Source organism: Canis aureus, chromosome 8, assembly GCF_053574225.1.
Source record: "Canis aureus isolate CA01 chromosome 8, VMU_Caureus_v.1.0, whole genome shotgun sequence".
In the NCBI taxonomy this organism is placed as follows: Eukaryota; Metazoa; Chordata; class Mammalia; order Carnivora; family Canidae; genus Canis; species Canis aureus.
Window position 1 is genome coordinate 72,207,925 of NC_135618.1, and position 20,003 is coordinate 72,227,927.

Below are 20,003 nucleotides of genomic sequence, written 5' to 3' on the forward strand. Positions count from 1 at the left end.
AATAGGGGGTGGGGGTGGGGAAACCAAGGGCTTAATGGCAAAAATGCAAACATGAAAAAAAAATGCAAACATGAATATTGTTTGCAGAAACATGCACGCAAATCGCAAAAGAAGATATGAAAAGACTAATCAATGTGCACAGTAGAACTGTGGTGGGGGGAATGCTACTTTCCACTGGAATTTGGCAGATGTGGAGGAAGTGGACATTTTCATACTGTGTAATGTCCAGTGACGCAATCTTTCTGAAGGGCAAATCGGCAATGCGTATCAACATTTTAGGTGCACAGATCCTTTGAAGTGATTGTTTTGCTGTTAAGAGGTTGGAAGGTTGACTCCCCCCCCACCTCCTTTTTTTAAACCATAATCTTTTTTATTTTTAAGATCGTATTTATTTATTTGAGAGAAAAAAAAGCAAAAGCAGGGGGAGGGGCAGAGGGAGATGGAGAAGCAGGCTTCCCTATGAGTAGGGAGCCCCACGCAGGGGCCAGGTGCTCGATCCCAGGACCCCGAGATCATGACCTGAGCCAATGGCAGATGCTTAACTGACTGAACTACCCAGGTGCCCCATGTTATTTTATTTTTTAAAATTCCACCCCCCTTTAATATTTATTGGAAATGCTACTTCCTCCATGCAAAATTTCCTGTTTCGTCTCCAACATTCTGGTACTATCTCATGGCATCAACCTAAGTATACCTTGTATTTAATTCACTTATCATATCTGCTTGGATGAGATGGCTGGAGCCTACAAATAGACAGCAGTAGTTAAGAATTCAGGCTTGGATACAGGCTGATTTAGAGTCTAGATTTTGCCATCTGTGTATCTTTGGCTAAGTAACTTAACCTTTCTGAGCCTTTTAGCGAATGGGGAGATTCCAAGCACCCACTATAGCGGGGGTTGTGTCAGTATGCAAGAGATAATTAAAAGTGGAGCACAGTGTATGGCATCAAAGAGAGGAATGCTCAATCTTATCTAGACAGAGACAGTCTCACAAGCTTTCCAGAATTTAAAAGAAACTCAGATTCTTTCCAGTTGCTTATGTGTCCCTCACTTCCCCCATTATCTCAAGGCCAATCTGAGTTCATTTGGGATGGGAACACACAGTTTACTATAATAAATGAAGTCCATCTAAGACCCTACGTACAATCGAGACCCTGGCCAGCCTGTTCCCCAGGTACAAGGGGAAGGAAGAGGATAATTTAACACCTTCCCACTGTTGGGAAGACAATTAAAAAAGTACTTGACACACCCATGGTGGCTAACTTCACATGTGAAGTTTCCTTATCACTGGCTTCTTCCTTTTCCTAATCCATTGTTTAAAAATTCCCTTTATTCTTGATTGAAAATTTCCCCAACGCATCTTTCATCTTTTTTTTTTTTTTAAGATTTTATTCATTTATTCATGAAAGACACAGAGAGAGGCAGAGAAACAGGCAGAGGGAGAAGCAGGCTCCCTGTGGGGAACCCATGCAGGACTCGATCCCAGGACTCCAGGATCACCCCTGAGCCAAAGGCAGACACTCAATCGCTGAGCCACCCAGGTGTCCCTCAACGCATCTACCTTAATTATCATCATAAATACAAGGTCTTGAAAGGGGGTTATAAAAAAGGTGGTTATGAGTCACCAGAAAAAGAGGAAAGGTTTGTAAAATAGAAAGATAAAGATTCAAGAATCTGGACCACTGGCCTTAAATTGACACTGGAAACATAAAGAGAAAAGAGAAGGAATGGGGAGATTTGCTTTCAGCATGTAAACCAGACTTTCCTTCTCTCGGTGTTATGGAAGTCAGGCTGTGGGTTATGCATTTTATTTGGAAATAACTTTCCTTTTTTTTTTTTTTTTTAAAGATTTTATTTATTTATTCATGAGAGACACAGAGAGAGAAAGAGGCAGAGACACAGGCAGAGGGAGAAGCAGGCTCCACGGAGGAAGCCCGATGTGGGACTCAATCCCGGGTCTCCAGGATCACGCCCTGGGCTGAAGGCGGCGCTAAACCGCTGGGGCACCCAGGGCTGCCCTGGAAATAACTTTCCTTGACACAACTTTACACTCAGGTTTCTGAGCCCTCTACAATATTTTTGATAAAATATCCTGAAAGGATGTGCTGCTGGTCCACCTTAATCCGATGATAAGAGTCAGTCTTGGTAGATGTATTTTCTCAGATACTAGAATATAAAGCATTTTAGAAATGAGCAATGTATTTCTTCAGCTAGAAAAGAAACATGCCCATGTTGTTCACATTTAAAAATAATGTTTGGAAGGCTAACTTATACTATGTAATATTTATAGAACACTTAGAGTTTCTAAAGTATTTTCGTTTACATATCATCTGATTCCCCCAAATCCCTGAGGGAGACAGAGAAAATATTATAGAGATTTTACTTTTTAAAAATTAAGTTACATGATTACAGCCATCTGAACATAATGCTAAACAGAAAACCATATTCATCTAAATCCTGTTAACCCCTCCCACACAAAAAACCCTGTTTATTTCAACCAGTTTTTCATGAATATTAGGTTTATTGGATAGGGCAGATGCTTGCATGAAAGGCACAGCAAGAGCTGAAAGGTCTGTTTATATCACATCTACATTATTAATTATTATGAATAAATTATAACTGGGATTTAGGTGTTTTCTTTCCCCACTTTTAGAAGAGTTCTGGAAAAGGTCATTTATCCAGCATTCTCAATATTCAAATTATCTAGACAGAAAACTGTCCATAAACAGTGTTTTATAATCAGTTAAAAAAGCATCCTTGAAATAACAAAGAATTTATCTCCTAGAGCGCAGATACCCATGGAAAAGCTAACAATGTCACTGTGGCCCAACCCATGTGATTTAGACTGAGGTGTACAACCCCCCCCCCTTTTTTCTAAAGATTTATTTACTCATGAGACACACACACACACACACACACACACACACACAGAGGCAGAGACATAGGCAGAGGGAGAAGCAGGCTCCCTGCAAGGAGCCTGATGTGGGACTCGATCCCGGATCCCAGGATCATGCCAGGAATCATGCCCTGGGCCAAAGGCAGATGCTCAACCGCTGAGCCACCCAGGTGTCCCAAGGTGTACAAATCCTAATTGAGAACACGGATGTGAGAGATCAAACTGCTACCTTACAAATGATATATGTTTTATGGCCCATTCTCTCAATATACTGTGCTTATGTCTACTGTAAAGGAAAACTAAGAAACTGGACCCAGAAGATATTGGGCCTGCATTAAGTGCCATTATGGGAAAAAATACCTCTGTTTAGTTTCCATCAAAAGCCTGGATGTGTTCCTGAAACTAATGTAAATTGTGTGTCAACTATATTTCAATAGGGACGCCTGGGTGGCTCAGTGGTTGAATGTCTGCCTTCGGCTCAGGGTGTGATCTTGGGGTCCTGGATCGAGTTCCACATCCTGCTTCTCCCTCTGGCTATGTCTCTGCCTCTCTCTCTCTGTGTCTCTCATGAACAAATAAAATCTTTAAAAACAAAACAAAAAACTATACTTCAATAAAAATAAAATAAAATAAAATATTAAGAAAAGAAAGACTGGGGCACCTGGCTGGCTCAGTCTGTGGAGAATGGGACTTCTGATCTCAGGGTTGTAAATTCTAGCCCAACGTTGGGTGTAGAGATTACTTAAAAAAAAATAAAAATCGGGATCCCTGGGTGGCGCAGCGGTTTAGCACCTGCCTTTGGCCCAGGGCACGATCCTGGAGACCCAGGATCGAATCCCACGTCGGGCTCCCTGCATGGAGCCTGCTTCTCCCTCTGCCTGTGTCTCTGCCTCTCTCTCTCTCTCTCTCTGTGTGACTATCATAAATAAATAAAAATTAAAAAAAAAATAAAAATCTTAAAAAAAAGTTAGACAAGGGATGCCTGGGTGGCTCAGCCGTTGAGCACCTGCCTTCGGCCCAGGCTGTGGTCCTGGAGTCCTGGAATTGAGTCCCACATTGGGCTCCCGGCATGGAGCCTGCCTCTCTCTCTGTGTGTCTCATGAGTAAATACAATAAAATCTTTTTTTTTTAAAGACTTTATTTATTCATAGAGACAGAGAGAGAGAGAGAGAGAGAGAGGCAGAGACACAGGCAGAGGGAGAAACAGGCTCCATGCAGGGAGCCCGATGTGGGACTCGATCCTGGGTCTCCAGGATCACACCCCAGGCTGCAGGCGGCGCCAAACCGCTGTGCCACGGGGGGCTGCCCAATACAATAAAATCTTCAAAAAAAGTTAGACTGGATGTGCTGTGAGAAACGGGTATGTCAAGAAAATCTCAACTTTCGCTTAGAATTATGGTTTTGGGCAACTTAAAATACATGACAGAGTCACAGAAAGTTTAAATTATTCAGTTTGGATTCAAAAGAGCACTAAATGATCTCTCAACAATGGTAACCTTGACCAAGTGATGTCAGTACAGTTCTGTCTACATGGGTGGTTGGGTGGTAGGGTTCTCTAACCAGGGTGGGTCCATGAATAAATGGTCCCATGATAATGGAGAAGAAAGATTCCTTTTTTTTTTTTTTTTTAATTTTTTTAATTTTTATTTATTTATGATAGTCACAGAGAGAGAGAGAGAGAGGCAGAGACACAGGCAGAGGAAGAAGCAGGCTCCATGCACCGGGAGCCCGACGTGGGATTCGATCCTGGGTCTCCAGGATCGCGCCCTGGGCCAAAGGCAGGCGCCAAACCGCTGCGCCACCCAGGGATCCCTGGAGAAGAAAGATTCCTGATATGAAGAATTAACTCCAGGAGAACATGATTAGTTTTCAAGACTGTTGAAGACATTTGATCATTACCATATCATTGTTTTTTTTGTTTTTTTTTTGATGGTCACACATCTCCCTTTATTGGGAGCAGCAGGTGGGACACTTCCAGCAATAGTAAAAAAATTAATTTACAAAAGCAGAAGTTCAGTGAAGCCACCTGGTTGGAACCCTTGGGAGCTCATACGTAGATGCCAACCCAGAGCAGCAGGAAGAGGACTCCAAAACCCATGAAGAGTGAGGCCACCAAGGAGATGAGGAGCTCTTTGTAGATATTCCGAGTGTACTTGGTGGAGGTGACCTCATAAATGAAGAACCAGGCGGTAAAGAACATGCCAATTGCCAATAGCACCATGGTCAGATGGGGGAAGAAGGCAAGGTTCACTGGGCTGGTGTATCTGCTCATGGCCTCGAGCTCCATTTCGCCAGGTGGCGAAAACAGGGTCATCCACTGCTCTGCCACCGGTCACTCAGTATTTAAAAGCAATTTAGCAGGGGTGCCTGGGTGGTTCCATGAGTTAAGCCTCTGCCTTTGGCTCAGGTCATGATTCCAGGGTCTTGGGATTGAGTCCCACATCCTGCTCATTGGGGAGTCTGCTTCTCCCTTTGCACCCCCTCCCCCCATTCATGTACTTGCTCATGCCTTCTCCCACAATAATAAATAAAAGTTTTTTTTTTTTTTTAAAGCAAGCTACAAATCTGCAAACCCGGTCTATGTGAAGATGCATTCACACCAGTTGGTCTAGATCCATCTCTTGACTGGCCAAGGCCCATTAGACTTGGCTTTTTTTTTTTTTTTTTAAGATTTTATTTATTTATTCATGAGAGACCCAGAGAGAGAGGCAGAGAGAGAGGCAGAGGAAGGAGAAGCAAGCTCCATGCAAGGAGCCCGATGTGGGACTTGATCCCAGGACTCTGGGATCATGTCCTGATCCAAAGGTAGACACTTAACCACTGAGCCACCCAGTTGTCCCTAGACTTGGCTTTTGTTTCCCAAGTATACAGTAGAATGGTGTCATGCTACATGGACACTCATCTGCAGGACTGCATACTGTAGGTTAAACATTAAAAGAGAAATATTTGAAATAATTCAAGATAAATAACATACAATATTTGGCTGCCTTTTGGACCCTGTGCATTTTGGTCTTCAGGTGAGCATGATCCGAGAGCTGCAGACCATCCGTCTTAGCATACACATTTCGTTATGCTGAATGTGATTCTGACCACAACGGTGAGCTGGGTGCGATTTAACAAAGGATTCCACCCCTAAACACAAATCATTTGTTCGTTTTTTTTTTTTTTCCCCATCTGTTGCTCAACCCCAAATCCAGCAATTTGATCCTATGTTGGAAAAACAACACACCCTGCTGAGATGATATTCAGAGTTGTCTCCTCACTTAGGGTCTCCATTAACAGAGCACCTATCAATGGGGAGAGGTAGGAATTGGCTAGCACAAGGCAGTAACTGTACCAGTAGCTGCTAAGGTGATGAGTCAGGCCTTAGGGAAGACTGTAAAAGCATGCTGTGTGACTATAAGACATCAATTTGAGGGTTACAGCCCCCAACGGCAGTATGCAAAAAAAGAAAAGAAGAGAAAAAAACTTTGAACCACACACCATTCCAGACACTGTTCATTGTTCCAAAAGAGCCAGCTTTCTGTAGGGAGGCAATTCCAAGCCTCCAAGCTAAAGCTTGAGGGGCCTCTTTGGGACTTAATAGTTTCAAGGAATTGCTTCCACCTCACAGAAGTTGGGAGTTTCTCATGAAGCAGCAGCAAAATTCCACACCAAAGTGTTACATTCATAGAAGCCAGGGGCGAACAAGTTTTTAATGATGACAAGTGACTCCTGACTAAATGAGTTTCTGCCTTGCCAGCCCACTTTGGGACTCTCTCCAAACGCTCCTCCATGACACCAGTTCACGGTGCGAAGCCTGCCCTGGCGGCCCTCAAGCTGCCAGCGTCCTCCAGAAGCCACCCAGGCCTCCAGCCCTTCCCTAAAACATTCTCCCCGAGCCCCACAGCAGCTGTGTTTGCCCCTGCAAGCCTGGCTGCTCCTGTTAGCTCGATTGCAGACTTCCCGAGAAAGTTAACGCTTGTTCTCTAAATAGCTGTCAGTAGTACTCGCTACTGGGACTACGGAGTTTAATTAAATATGCCAATATGGTAATGAAATACGAGTGCAGAAAAGAAACACTGTTCTTGTTTGAAAACGGAATGGAACGCTTTGGAGAGAGGCTCGACAAAGGAGAGTCCCGATCGAGCCCGGCGGGGACAGAAATGCCTGTGGGAGGCGAGGGGGAAACCGTAGAGACGTGCCCATCTTCTGCAAATCGCGCGGCTCCCGCAGGGACCGCGAAAGCCTCCGTCTGTTTTAAAGAATCCCGACGTGGGAATTCTAGGGGAGGCTTTCCGGGTGCGGTCGACGCGGGAGGAGATGGGGGAACGCCGATCTGCGGGCACCGAGATTCAAAGGGAAGGTCTTGGACCGACATCAAAAAGACTGGCTGCTCGGAAAGTTTTCTTTCCAGCGACAAAGGCTGGAAAAAAGCGCCGTGGTCGCCACCTACCGAGGGGGAGGGGAGAAGGGGTGGGGGCGGGGTGGGGGTGGGGAGGAGGGCGGCCGGCGGGGCCCCCCCATCGCCGCCGGGGGAAGAATCGTGAAACCCTTCGGTCCAGTGCTCCGCAGAACCGCCCTCGACCTCGGGGCTCGAGTTCTGTAAACTTTTGAGCGTCGCTTAGGTGAAGAGCAGTGTCTCAGCGTTTTCGACATTCGAGAGCGCAAGTTGGAAAGCGAAAAAGCACAATCGGGAGGCGGGAGGCGGGGTGCGGGGTGCGGGGGAGAGGTTTCGGTCCAGTTTCTCCGCGGTCGACAGAACAAAACCCAGCGGGCTACAGGGCAGGTTTTCTGCTCCCTCCGCGGCTTTCTCTCAACTTTGCCTCTAAACGTGGAGCGAGGGAGCGAGGGGAAAGTCTGGGCTGTGTGGGTGGGGGGGTGGGGGTGGTAAATAAAAACAGGAGCCCCCCGCCCCCCGCCCCGGCGCAGGTTGGGGCTCCGGTCTCCTCCGGCCGCCTCGGAGGCAAGCTTGCAAAACTAACAGAGGAGCTCTTTGTGTCCGGGAGGGTGGTGCAGGGCGGAGGAAGTCCCTCGGCGGAGCACAGGGACCGGCGGGCCGGCCTGGGGCTCCCGGGCCTCTGCCATGTTCCGGCCTCGCCATCGGCAGGGAATGTCGGACGCACGAGCGAGTGCGAGCCCCGGACGGTGGCTCGGGCCCGCGGCACCGCGGCGCTGAGCAGGCGGGGGCCGCCCCCGGCCTAGGCCGGCGCCCCGCGCCCCGGCTCCCCTCCCCCACCCGGGCGGCCGCGCAGGCCCCAGGTGCAGCCATGTTCTTGCTCCCACCACCCGCGCCTCCATTGACAGTCCTTGCCGGAGAGGGCCGGGCGCCGCGCTCGCCGCGTCCTCGGGCTCGGGGCTCGCCGGCGCGGGGCTTCCTGGGAGTCGTAGTCCGCCGCCCCCGCCGTCGCGTTGGTGGGGACGAACCACAAAACTACAACTCCCGCTGGGCGGCGCTGCGGGTGCGCACGCGCAGCGCGCCTTCGAGGAACAAAAAAAAAAAAAAAAAAAGAGGAGGAGGAGGAGGGTGAGAGAGAAGCTCGGAGAGCAGAGAAAAGGGGCCACCGATCGCCCCCCCGCTTCCCCGCACGCGCTCTCTAGCTGAGGCCGCCCGCCTGCCGCGGTGATCCCGGCCTCTCCCTCGGTCCCCCGTGATCGGATCTAGGCGCTGACCCAGGCCCTGCCGGGGCGGCCATGCGGCGGTGACAGGAGCTCGGCCAAGACGCCCGGGCCCCTCGCCCTCTCACCTCCTGCCCGCTCGCCCGCTCGCCCCAGCCCGGAGCTGCTCCGCCGCGGCCGCAGCTCTTGCTCGGCCCACACGCGCTTCCTTTCGGCTCCCCCAGCCCCGGCGCTGCCTGGAGGCGGCTGCACTCGGGTGAGTCCCCGTCGCCTCCCCCGCGCCCCCCGCCCCGGTTGCCATCGCGAGCGGGGCCCTTCTTTGAGACGCGCCCCCCCGGGGCCCGCGCGGACTGGGGCCGGGGTACCCGGGCCGCCGTGTTGGGGGTGGGGCGGGAGGAGACGCGGTCGCGGGGGACGACAGTTGCACGCGCGCGCCTGGGAGCGCGGGGGGAGGGGCGCGCGCGCCGGCGCTGCGTGGGGGGGCTCACGCGTGAGTCCCGCGCGCGAGCGAGCCTGCGGGCTGCGCATGCCCGGCCGCTGATTGGCCGGCTCGGGCGGTGCGGGTGCGCGCGCGGTGCCAGGCCCGAGCCGTGGGGTCGCGCTCGGCCTGGTGTCTCCGGGGCTCGTGCGCCCGGGCAGCAGACGCGCGCGATTGGCCGGCGGGCGGCGGGGGCGGCGCCGCCGCGCTGCCTGGTAACTGCGGCCCGCGGGCCGGCGGGCCCCGGAGCGCCGCCCGCCCCGCCCCGCCCCTCCCCGCCCCGCCCCCGCCCCTGCCCGCGCCCAGGTGGAGCCCGGAGTGGGCTTTGTCCCGGCCCGGCCGGCGCGCCGGCCCCGCGGGGCCTGTTCTTTGGGGGAAATAAACACAATGACCGGAAGGAAAACCTCGGCCTTCGGGCCACGGAAAGCCGTCTGGATCCCGCAGGCGCCCGGACGGGGTTTCGCGGAGGGACGAAGGGGAAAAACTGTCCTTTCCCCCCTCCCTGTGCTGCCTCCACTTTCTCCAAGTTTTGCCTTTTAATAAAGGAAGTTCTTTTTTCCCTTCTTCTTCTTCTTCTTCCCCTGTCCGATGTGGCGTTGCGGTAGCCGGCGGCCGAGAGCGTTCCGGCGTCGAGTTGGGTTGGAGCAGGCCCACTCCTGCGGCTGCGGGGCTCCGGGCACGCTTCCCCCTTCTCTGCGGCTTGAGGGGCCGGAGGGCAGCAGAGCCGTCTCTGGGGCGTTCCGGAAGCAGAAGGGGAAGTTAGTTTGCAAATGAGGGTGCCCCGGAGTGCGGGGAGGAGGCTGAGCCCGCGCCCGCGCCCGCGCCCCAGGCCCGCGGCCGGGGAGGACAGACACCTCCTCCCTCCTGCCCCGTCGCTGTCTCTGTCTCGTCAGTCGCTCAGCCCCAGAGCCGGGCTGCCGGGCGCGGTGCTCTTGCCTCCTCCTTGGGACCTTGACTTTTTCTTATCTTCGGGCTTTGGAACTCTGGTCTTGCTCCCGTGCCGTCGCGGAAGGCCGTCTCGTGCATTGTTTGGTGGGAATTGGTCGTTTCTTTTTTCTTTCTCTTAAAGATTTTATTTACCCACGAGACGCAGAGAGCGGCAGAGGGAGAAGCAGGCCTCCTTGGGGGAGCGGGTGCTGGACTCCATCCCGGGACTTGACCCCGGGGCTCCGGAACCGGGTCCTGAGCGCGGGGCGGACGAGCCCAGCGGCCCCGCGGCGTCCGAATCAGCTGGTGCGGCCCTTCCAGGAGCGGGTCTGGGTTTCCCGAGGGGAGTGTTGTGCGTCGTGCACTCTTGTCCGCCCCGTCCGTGGGCAGGAGGGGCAGGGGTTAAGCTTTTTCCGCCTTTGTCTCCCCTCCCGGCGGACAGACCCGCGAAGGGCCTTGCACCGAGCCCAACATTTGGATGTTTCCTAAGCGCCGGGCATCCCTCTTCAGCACTAACGTGTTTTCTTATTTAGTCTTGAAAACAACCCCGCAATTCCCTTGTGTAGACGAGGAACAAGTCTAGAGAAGCTGAGTAGTGTATTCTTGATTACTCAGCAAGTCAGCCTTGACTGCAAGGTTGGAGCCTGGGCAGTCCGACTCTTAACCCCTCAGCCTGTGGCTCTCAGACTCCGGAGCGTCAGCAACCCCCGGAGGGCTTGTTCAGACACCGTCGCCCCGCCCCACCCCAGAACCCCAGACTTCGGATTCGGCAGGTCTGGGGTGGGGCCCCATTATTTGCATTTCTAACTAGTTGGAGCGGGCTGTTGTTCCGCCGCTCGGAGGATGGCTCTGCTCTCGGAGAGCCATTCAGCGCGGTGCAAAATTAAGCTGTGAGTGTAGGGAATTTATTCTAGATTTTCTTTAAAGCTTTTCGTTACTTTAAAACCTGAACTTAACCAAAAATAATTCGGACTGCTTATCGTAGATTGTGTGGAAAGCTGATTGAGAGTTAAAAATTTTTGTTAGCCATGATTACGAAATTAAAAGTTTAAGAAGTCTCAGGTTTTAAAAGAGCCACGGATTTAAGTACAGGATAAAATTAGAAACCTAATCTTGCCTTTTTTTTTTTTTTTTTTTTTCAGTCTCAATCATTTTTTAATTCATTTATGGCACTGGCATTATGGCAATCTCCTCCTAGAGATGACTGAGGCATCTCATCCCCACCAGTCTTGTCTGGGAACCCGGAGTGCTGATAGGGCCTCAGCTTGATGCTGAAATGAGGGAGCTGGTGGTCACTTGAAGGCCCAGATTCCACCCCCTCACTCCTTCCAAGCCCCAGGCACTTCCAGTGATTTGGTTTACTTTTTTTCTTTTTCTTTTTCTTTTTTTTTAAAGTAGTCTCCGGGCCTGAACTCAGGACCCTGAGATCAGAAGTTGCATGCTGCACCGAATGAGCAGCCAGGAGCCTTTGATTTGGTTTACTTTTAAGAACGGCTACAGGGACACCTGAGTGGCTCAGCAATTAAGCATCTGCTTTTGGCCCAGGGCATGATCCTGGAGTCCCGGGATCCAGTCCCCAGTCCCCCGGCAGGCTTCCTGCATGGAGCCTGCTTCTCCCTCTGCCTAGATCTCTGCCTTTCTCTCTCTCCCTGTGTCTCTCACGAATAAATAAACTAAAAAAAAAAAAAAAAAAAAAAAAAAAAGGAATAAGAATAAGAATGGTTACAAAGACTACCCTTAAAATGTAGGTTTCTGAGGTTCTTTTTCTTGGGGTACAAGTCTTGAGATAGGTTTCTTATTTATTATAATAGATTTTCTCCTGGAGAAAGTAACTCAAATTAGGTAGGAGGAATGGGGTTGGTTTACCATTATGTTCTGTCATTTTTGATTATCCATAGATGGATTGTGTGTTCCAAAACAAAATATGAAAGACAAGTGCCCTTCTCCAGATTGTCATGAAAGGAGCTGTGAATAAGACACAGAAATTACTCAACACTTAACCTTCCCGTTAGTATTGGTAGCTAGCTTATTCATTGCATTCCACCTGATTCAGTTCTGCCAGGGTTTCTTTCTTTGTTGAAAACTTGAGTTTTGGGCAGCCCCGGTGGCTCAGCAGTTTAGCGCTGCCTTCGACCCAGGGCCTGATCCTGGAGACTTGGTATCGAGTCCCACGTCAGGCTTCCTGCATGGAGCCTGTTCTCACTTTGCCTGTTTCTCTGCCTCTCCTCTCTCTCTGTATGTCTCTCATGAATAAATAAATAAATTCTTTAAAAAAAAACTTGAGTTTTTGGGGCACCTGGGTAGCTCAGTGGTTGAGCGTCTGCCTTTGGTTAAGGCTGTGATCCCAGGGTCCTGGAAATGAGCCCCACATCGGGCTCCCTGCAGGGAGCTTGCTACTCCTTCTGCCTATGTGTTTGCCTCTCTCATGAATAAAATAAAATCTTAAAAAATAAAAAGATGATGGGCAGCCCGGGTGGCTCAGTGCTTTAGCGCCGCCTTTAGCCCAGGGCTTGATCCTGGAGACCCGGGATCGAGTCCCATGTCAGGCTCCCTGTATGGAGCCTGCTTCTCCCTCTGCCCGTGTCTCTGCTTCTCTCTCTCTCTCTCTCTGTGTGTGTATCTCATGAATTAAAAAAAAAAAAATCTTAAAAAAGATGAGATTTTGGGGGGCTTCTGGGTGGCATTGTTGGTTAAATGCCTGCCTTTGACTCAGGTCTTGATCACAGCATTTTGAGATTGAACCTTACATGGGGCTCCCTGCTCAGTGGGGGGGTCTGCTTCTCCCTCTCCCTCTGCCCTTCCCCTTGCTCTCTCTCTTTCAAATGAATAAAAAAAATAAAAATAAATAAAAAAATAAAACATGAGTTTTAAAAAAATATTTCAATTCACTTCATAACTGCTGTGGTGTAATTCATGAGATTGTTTTGACCACTGGCTTAAACAGATGCTGATCAAGTGATTTTTATGTATGTCTAAGGGAAAAAACTTTCTCCAAGAGTTGAGAAGTAAGACTCTGAGAACAGTATTTATTTCACTTTGTAGAAATATGTTAGAGGCAATTAACCTAAAAGGTAATTGCCAAAAATTTTATCAGTATCTACTAATGATCACTGGTAGTATTTTCTTCAAATTGTATACATTCATTTGAGTGAAGCTTATTCATTGTTGCTAAGTGAAAGTTAGAAATGCAGTTGATCCATTGGTTATAATTGCGGAGTTGAGATTCCTTGTAATGAGGGCAGTTAATATAGCAACATAGCAACATGCAGAACGTTCAGTTGGTGAGAGTGTTGTCTGAGACCCTCTGCCTGGGGAATAGAATTGAGAATTAGTATTTAAAGGATGTATGTGCAGTGGAAAAATGATGTGGATAAATCATTGCAAGCCCTGAAGGTAATATCTTGATACTCATTTTCCATTCTTTTGTCCCTTACCATTCTTTCCTCTCTTGCCTGTGCTTTGTTCAAACTCTCACCACTGCAGTTTTCCTGTTTTTGTTTTCTTTTTTTCTCATTGTTTCTGCAGTCCTTGTCATCCTACCCTGGCTTGTTTTTGTTTTCTTTCTGGCACTTATTCCTCTGCTTTTTCCACTTTGGCCTAGCAGGAAAGTAAGAGAAAGTTCAAGATAACCAGGGATTTTCAGAATTGATGGGAGAATTGACTCATTGTTCCTTGGTGATAACTTGATTGCAAACTATAGAGGACTTTGGGGGGCATGAGGGTGGCCCAGTTCGTTGAGCATCTGTCTCTTGGTTCTGGCTCAGGTCAGGGTCCTGGAGATGAAGCCCCACTTGGGGCTCAGCATGGAGTCAGCTTGCAGATTCTCTCTCCCCCATCCCCTCTGCTCCCCCTCCCCCCAGTTTGTGCTCTCTCAAATAAAATCTTAAAACCCTAAGAAAACGATAGAAGATTTTTTTTTTTTTAAGATTTTATTTATTTTTTCATGAGACACACACACACATACAGAGAGGCAAAGACACAGGCAGAGGGAGAAGCAGGCTCCACGCAAGGAGCCCGATGTGGGAATCGATCCTGGGACTGCAGGATCACGCCCTGGGCGGAAGGCAGGTGCTCAACTGCTGAGCCACCCAGGCGTCCCACAATAGAAGATTTTTAAAGAATTAGTTTATTTATTTTTTTTTTAATTTTTAAAAAATTTTTATTTATTTATGATAGTCACAGAGAGAGAGAGAGAGGCAGAGACATAGGCAGAGGGAGAAGCAGGCTCCATGCACCGGGAGCCCGACGTGGGATTCGATCCCGGGTCTCCAGAATCGCGCCCTGGGCCAAAGGCAGGAGCTAAACTGCTGCGCCACCCAGGGATCCCGAATTAGTTTATTTTTAAAAAAAGATTTTATTTATTCATGAGACACAGAGAGGCTGAGACATAGGCAGAGGGGAGTAGGCTCCCTGAGGGGAGCCCCATGCAGCCTTGATCCTGGGTGATCCTGGGACCCTGAGATCATGCCCTGAGCAGATACTCAACTGCTGAGCCACCCAGGCATCCCAAAAATTAGTTTATTTAAAACGTAACGTAAGAGGCAAAATGAATTTATAATTGCGAGAGACAAATATGGCTTAGTGTGGCACTAACAAACACAGGTTCTGAAATCAGACTGCCTGGATTCAGAATCCTGGCTTGTGTTAGTTCTGGTTGTTACCTTGAGTAATTCACTTCACCTCTTTGTGCCTCATTTTCCGTATTTTAAAAAATAGGAATGATGATGAGAGAACCTGTTTCTCTTGTAGGTTGTTGTGAAGGTTGAATGAGTGAAAGTGCTTGGGATGGTATCTAGCAAACAATGAGCATTCAATAAATATTAGCCATAAAAACACTGTGTTGGATACTTTTGAAAAATTGAATTTTCTAAGGAAATAAAAATGTCCCAGTAATACTGGCTACAAGGTTAATCTCCCCGAATTGAAGAGTATAAACTCTGGAAAGTCAAGGACTCCTTGGGATTTTTTTTCTTGTGACTGTTAAAATTGTTTCTTGTAGAAGGGCAAAGGAAATAAGGTGTGTTTCACCCCCCCACCCCCCCACCCCCGCACCCCCCGCCCTTAAAGTGCTTGTATAGGGGGCAGCCCCGGTGGCGCAGCGGTTTAGCGCCGCCTGCAGCCTGGGGCGTGATCCTGGAGACCCTGGATCGAGTCCCTCGTCAGGCTCTCTGTATGATGCCTGCTTCTACCTGTGCCTGTGTCTCTGCCTCTCTTTCTCTCTGTCTCAATAAATAAATAAAATCTTAAAAAAAAAAGTTCTTGTATCGGATTACATTATAGTATAATTCTACAAATAGAATAGTGAAGAGTTTGGTTTTATTTAGGGTATCTGCTTCAAACGAGCCTAGAATCTATAAATTTGCAGGGACGCCTGGGTGGCTCAGTGGTTAAACGTCTGTCTTCCGCTCGGGTCCTAATCCCAAGGCCCTGGGATCAAGTCACGCATCGGGCTCCCTGCATGGAGCCTGCTTCTCCCTCTGCCTGTGTCTCTGCCTCTCTGTGTGTCTCTCATGAATAAATAAATAAGGTCTTAAAAAAAAAAGTTTAAAAAAATCTGTAAATTTGTGTAATGGAGATGAAACATGTCTACCTCTGAATAGTGGATTTATAATTGAAAATTTCTGGGGATTCCTGGGTGGCTCAAGCGGTTTAGAGCCTGCCTTCCGCCCAGGGTGTGATCCTGGAGTCCTGGGATCGCGTCCCATGTCGGGCTTCCTGTATGGAGCCTGCTTCTCCCTCTGCCTGTGTCTCTGCCTCTCTGTGTGTGTGTCTCTCATAAGTAAATAAAATCTTAAAAAAAAAAAAAAAAGAAAGAAGGAAAAATAGCCTTCTGGAACTGCTTACTCAACACATAGATTCACTGCACCTATTTTCTCTCTTCAGCCCTCACAGGTTTTGAAATAGTGACCTCTTTCTCTACTGGTGGTGTTGATGTGTTTGAGATAGAAACTAGTAAAGGAGTTGAAAGATAGTCATAATTTCCTGGCTTTTACAGGGCAATTAAAGGAGGTAAGAAAAGCTTGGCTATCTTATTGTGGCCAGCCACCAAACACTTCAGTTACATTATTTCATCGATATTTTGACAAAGAAGGATGGCAAGCATGTATTATGCCCACTCTATAAGTGAGGAAGTAGAAATTGACCTGGGTTCTGGAATGAGTGTGAAAATTGGCTGAACAGTTATCAGGAGATCCGTTAGCTTCACTTCTCCCTCCTGTTCGTTCGTTCGTTTGTTCTTTCTGCCACTTTAACCTTTTTTTTTTTTTTAAGATTTTATTTATTTATTTATTTGTGTGTGTGTATGTGTGTGTGTGAGAGAGAGAGAGAGAGAGAGAACGCATGTGCTCACAAGGAAGGGTAAGGGGCAGAAGGAGAGGGAGAAGCAGACTCCCTGCTGGATCCTGGGCTTGATCTTGGGACCCCTGGGATCATTACCTAAGCTGAAGGCAGATGCTTAACCAACTGAGCTGAGCCACCCAGGCACTTGTCACTTTAAACATTTTTAGGCTTTTCTTTTTAAGCATTTTTAAAAAATTTAATGGCATTAAGTACATTCAAAATGTTGTATAGTCATCACCATTTCTAAAATCTTTCTTATCACCCCAAATAGAAACTCTGTACCCAGTAAGCAATAACTCATCATTTCTCTTTTCCCCCAGTCTCTGGTAACTCTAATATACTCTATGCCTTTATGAATTTGCCTGTTTTATTCTGTTTATCCATCTATCTATCATTTTTAAGTAGGCTCATTGCCCAACGTGGGGCTTGAACTCACCAGCCCAGGGTGAGGGTCACTTTACTGACTCAGCCAGCCAGGTGCCCCTTGCCTATTTTAGATATCTCTTTTAAATGGAATCATACAGTGCTTGTCATTTCACGTCTGGTTTATTTCACTTAGCATTTTGATTTCAAGGCTCTATGTTGTGGCTGTGTCAAAACTTCATTTCTCTTTATGGCTGAATAATGTTCCATTATATAATTACCACATTTTATTTGTACTTTCATCTGTTGATGGACATTCAGATGCTTTCTGCCTTTTGGCTATTATGGATATGCAGCTATGGACATTGGTTCACCAGTGTATTTTGAAGCCTATTTTCAGATCTTTTGTGTATATACTTGAGTGGAATCGCTGGGTCATTGTTTTTCTTTTTAATGCTTTTTTTGGAGAAGAATTTGGATGGATCTGAATAAATCTCCCAATAGTGTGTAGAAAACCCATATAAAATGCATTTGTCCCCTTTGTAAAGAATAGATTTGTGGGGACACCTGGGTGGCTCCGCGGTTGAATGTCTGTCTGCCTTCGGCTTAGGGTGTGATCCTGGGACCTGGCTTGGAGTCCCCCATCCGGGCTCCCTGACATCAGGCTCCCTTCCGGGAGCCTGCTTCTCCCTCTGCCTCTGCCTCTGCCTCTTTCTGTGTCTCTCATGAATAGATAAATAAATCTTAAAAAAAAAAAAAAAAAAAAAAGGTAAATTAGTGTCTGCCATTTCCACCACGAACACCTCTTTTTTTCAAGTGGTTCCTCATAGGGTTAAAAAAAAAAAAAAATGTTGTGATAAAATATACATGCCACAGGGCAGCCCCCAGTGGCTTAGCGGTTTAGCGCCGCCTTCAGCCCAGGGCGTGATCCTGGAGACTCAGGATTGTCGGGCTTCCCGCATGGAGCCTGCTTCTTCCTCTGCCTGTGTCTCTGTCTCTCTCTGTCTCTCTGTCTCTCATGAATAGATCAATAAAATCTTAAAAAAAGGGATCCCTGGGTGGCGCAGCGGTTTGGCGCCTGCCTTTGGCCCAGGGCGCGATCCTGGAGACCCAGGATCGAATCCCACGTCGGGCTCCCAGTGCATGGAGCCTGCTTCTCCCTCTGCCTGTGTCTCTGCCTCTCTCTCTCTCTCTCTGTGACTATCATAAATAAAAAAAAAAAAAAAAAAAAAAATACATGCCACAGAACTTGACCATTTTTCATTTATATTGTTTACTTATTTTTAGTATATTGTTAATTACTATAACAGCTACATGATATTTACAATAAAGATATGACAAAAAATAATATTAGTAATCCTTTTAGCCATTTTTAAATTATAAAAAATTTTTTTTAAGTAGGCCCCATGCTCAACGTGGGTCTCAAACTCATGACCCGGAGATCAAGAGTCATGTGCTGGCCAGATGCCCTATTTTCACCATTTTTTTTTTTAATTATGTAGAAGCTAAATTTAATTTTTTTTTTTTAAGATTTTATTTATTCATAGAGACACACAGAGAGAGGCAGAGACACAGGCAGAGGGAGAAGCAGGTTCCCTGTGGGGGGCCTGATATGGGACTACAACCTGGAAATCTGGGATCATATCCTAAGCCAAAGGCAGAAGCTCAACCGCGGAGCCACCCAGGCATCCCGAGATTTTATTTATTTATTCATGAGACACAGAGAGAGGCAGAGACACAGGCAGAGGGAGACGCAGGCTGTTTATTCATGAGAGACACAGAGAGAAGCAGAGACACAGGCAGAGGGAGAAGCAGGCTCCATGCAGGGAGCCAGATGCGGGACTTGATCCTGGGACTCCAGGATCATGCCCTGGGCTGAAGGCAGGTGCTCAACTGCTGAGCCACCCAGGCATCCCTCAAATAAAATCTAAAAAAAAAAAGTATTTTAATGAAATTTTAAATGGTTAATTTACTGAATGTTTATGTGAAACACTGGCAGGGACTTAACTTAGATTTTGATAACTTTGTGAGCTAAGTATGCATATTATTGTCATTTTCCAGAATAGTAAGTTTCGGGTTTGAGATTTCCAAGGTCAGTCTTATCTAATACTTGAGATAGAATTTGAATTCAGAACTTTGGTCTGATTGCAGAATTGGCATTCATGGTAGCTTTGCTCTGTTGCCTGCCATCTATGAACAGTGCATTAAGAAAAAATAAAGATGGGACTTTGTAGATCATAGTTACTTGATTTCCATTTCTTCTCCTAATTCATACAAAATTAGAAAAAGAACAAGTAATCCAGCTTTTCCAGTACTAAATAATTTTTAAATTTGTAATAAGGTCAAAGGGATACTTTCTTGGTGTATTGGCAGAGCAAGCTGATGCTTTTTAAAGATCTGAACTATCTATTTATTTATTTATTTTAAAGCTTTTATTTGTTTATTCATGAGAGACACAGAGAGAGAGGCCGAGACACAGGCAGAGGGAGAAGTAGGCTCCTTGCAGGGAGCCCGATGTGGCACTCCATCCTGGACCCTGGATCATGCCCTGTGCCAAAGGCCGACAACACTCAGCCACTGAGCCACCCAGGCATCCCTGGACTATCAATTTATTTATTTAAAAAATGAAAAAAAAATTTTTTTTGACTATCAATTTAAAAGGATAATTTATACATTTGCATTTTCTTTTAAACTGTAGTGCCAAGTAAAGTTGCCAATCTTCCTGAATAGCTGATAAGGGTTTTGTTTTGTTTTGTTTTTCGTTTGTTTTTCAAGGACATTTGTTTTGGCTACATGTGAGGCTCAGGACTGAACTTAAGATCCATCAATTGGGCAGACCTTCTTGAGCAAAGGTTCATTTTAGGGATTTCTAATTTTATTTCTTTTTTTTAAATTTTAATTTAATTTTTATTTTTTTAAGATTTTATTTATTTATTCATGAGAGCCTGACATGGGACTCAATCCCGGGACTCCAGGATCACGCTCTGGGCCGAAGGCAGGCACTAAACCCCTGAGCCACCTAGGGATCCCCAGACTTCTAATTTTATTTCTAAGTATTTGCCATTAGATATAATTTCTAAAGATTAATGAAAGTTAAGTGAACTAAAATGGGCTCTTTGGCTTTGTCTGATGAAGTTATATATGTTAGATATATGTTACTATACTAATATAAATTGTGATACTTTAGTGATACTTTATATTCTATTATGAAGTGTTTGTGAAATGGAACCACTGAATGAAGCACTAACCTAATTTTCTTCCCTTTGGAAAATTAATCCTGTGGAGATTGGCTCTTACAAACGTGAATTAAAATATCTGTCTGTGATAATAGGCAAGTAATAATTAAATTCTGGGAGTTACAGGTCCAAGTGTAGTGTCTGGTGAACTGATCTTATCTGAGATG

The 20,003-nt window shown here is 47.1% G+C and overlaps 1 protein-coding gene and 1 pseudogene across 14 annotated transcripts in view; one reads left to right on the plus strand and one right to left on the minus strand.

The window, feature by feature from the left end:
- Positions 1 to 4,773: 4,773 nt before the first annotated feature.
- On the minus strand, positions 4,774 to 8,707 carry LOC144319740 (dolichyl-diphosphooligosaccharide--protein glycosyltransferase subunit TMEM258 pseudogene; annotated as a pseudogene).
- The window catches only part of GTF2I (general transcription factor IIi), a 113,631-nt gene continuing 101,999 nt past the window's right edge, over positions 8,372 to 20,003 (plus strand). For 8 of the 14 annotated variants that reach the window (XM_077908266.1, XM_077908268.1, XM_077908269.1 and 5 more), the window contains exon 1: positions 8,372 to 8,749. The gene's annotated coding sequence lies outside the window, so the exon portion shown is untranslated. The remainder of the gene's footprint in view (positions 8,750 to 20,003) is intronic. The other 6 variants (XM_077908270.1, XM_077908277.1, XM_077908271.1 and 3 more) reach the window with 1 other exon arrangement.